The following is a 2321-nucleotide window of genomic DNA, read 5'->3' on the forward strand; positions in this document are numbered from 1 at the left end:
AACAATATTCGTATAACACCCACACGCGAAAAAGATTACAACATTTAGCATTTAACTTTTTTTTTGGGGGGGGGGGGGGGGGGTGGACAACTGCAGGGATATCAGGGTCAGGCTTCCGGCTTATTCCAAAGAGTGAAATCGTTGTCTTCGGGTTTTTGATCTGCAGACGCCAGCGAAGTGGCTTGGCTTTTTGCAGTACAGACATTTCTGACCACGTACTGGGCATGTAAAGGTCCTTCCAACGTAACAAAGTAAGACTTAAAACTAGTTTACGAAAGAGAAAGACAAAATGTTTACACCCGAAAAAAAGAAGGAACACAAAAAAAATAATTATTATTTTGGGAGTTCAAAGTACGTTACTTCTCGGATCGACCCTCTGATGTGGCCAACTGTCATCAAATCATTGCATATAAGCACAAATTGATAGTTTATCGCCGAAAACTGAACGTGGGTACTTGCAACGAAAGTGAGTATTTGCTACAAAATACGTTTTTGTAAATAAATGGAAAATAAGTCAATAAATCGAATTAATCGAAAACGGATGCAATTCCTCTTTCAAAGCGCAGACCCTATGCGCAAAAATTGCTTTATAAACGACTAAAAAATAATTTTTTTGAAAGAAAAACATTTCCGAACCTTCTAAAAAAATTTACCTCGCAAAGAGTAAAAAATATTTCAGATTGACGAGGTCTTTGGTAGCAATTATCTTTTCTTAAAAGACCTTTAGAATCTGCTAAAATCAAGATTTTATTTATTATTTTTGTGGCGTGTACCTAAGATTGAGTATTTCCTACGTTAGTTATGAAAAAGGTGCATTATTAACTTCACAATAAAGCACATTATCGCAAATTCAGCTTTGCTGCGACAAAGAAAGTAGAAATATTCGCTACATATCGATTAAAACCATTTTTAAGTATTTTTGCATGATTAAAATTTGCGATGGCAAATGAGTAGCAATTACTCAGTCATGAATCTAAAGAGAGAGAGAGAGAGAGAGAGAGAGAGAGAGAGTAGGGCTCGATTGCTACCAAAAGCGCCTACAGCAAGATCGAGTGTCATGGTGAACAGTTGCGTAAGCAATGTTTATGGAAAAAGAATGGAAGGCGACAATTATGTGCGTGACATGCCTGTGCATGGAGAGCAAGGTGCTTTTAGTTTGTATAGAACTGGAACTGAACTCTTGCCCGCTGTGTCAGTAAAGGCCTCCAACCGTACGCAGTATATGTTAAGCTATGTGAGGAGTAGTAATATGGGCCCATATAATCCGGTCTTGATGCTTGGAAATGGAGCGTTCTGATTGTTGGATTTTTTTAAAAAAAATCGAGCATTCTGATTAGCTAAGAGCCAAATATCGCCATTTTGAATAAATGCATAGATAATCATCACGTGGTTTCAATCAGATTCAAGTGGCTCGTGCACAAGATGGTAGACGAGAAATGACGTCATAAAACAAGACAGAAATGAGGCCTTTAAGAAGGCCCAGGTCGTCATCAGAGAGTCGTTTGTAGCCGTACGGATAGGTCTTGCTGGTGTTTCTGATCCAGGACCCGTTTGGACACGGTAATCCTTGTGGGTGTGGTGCTTTCCAAGAGTGTAGGCCTTGGCGTCCCTATGAATGGAATGGGACTGGTTGACGAACGTGCTGCAAGGTTGGTTCAAGGGACGATGAAGTTTGTCGAGGGCGTTTTGACGTAAGACGTGATAGTTGAATTGAGCACTGTCCTCGCACTTTTGCACGTGACTTTGCCTTTGTGCATCTTGTAAATCTGTTCACTTAAATGTGGAGTACCGCAAGGTACAATCCTTGGCCCCCTTTTGTTTCTTATTTATATTCATAACTTACTTTGAACAGTGCTAAAACTGAATTTATGCTAATTGGCTCCAGAGAAAAATTGACAACTTTGTCGAACCCACTTAAGCTTTCGATTGATAATGTTCCGATTGAACACGCTTCCTCTGTTAAATCGCTTGGAATATTTATTGATGAAAATCTACGGTGGCAAACACACATTGATAAATTATCTAAAAAGGTCGCTTCCGGGATAGGAGCAATAAAAAGAATTAGACCTTTTGCCCCTCCACCTACTCTTCATAAGATATACAATGCGCTAATTCAATCTCATTTCGACTATTGCAATCCTGTTTGGGGTAATTGTGGTAAAACGTTATTTGACAGGCTACAGAAGCTTCAGAACCGTGCCGCTCGCGTCTTAACCTTTTCTAGCTATGATGCTAACCGCTTAATTAGACAACTCGACTGGAAAGACTTGAGCACTCAATTTCAAATACAGAAAGCCTTAAAGTGGTACTACGACCAAAAA

This window comes from Montipora capricornis, chromosome 10 (assembly GCF_036669925.1).
Source record: "Montipora capricornis isolate CH-2021 chromosome 10, ASM3666992v2, whole genome shotgun sequence".
Classification (NCBI taxonomy): domain Eukaryota; kingdom Metazoa; phylum Cnidaria; class Anthozoa; order Scleractinia; family Acroporidae; genus Montipora; species Montipora capricornis.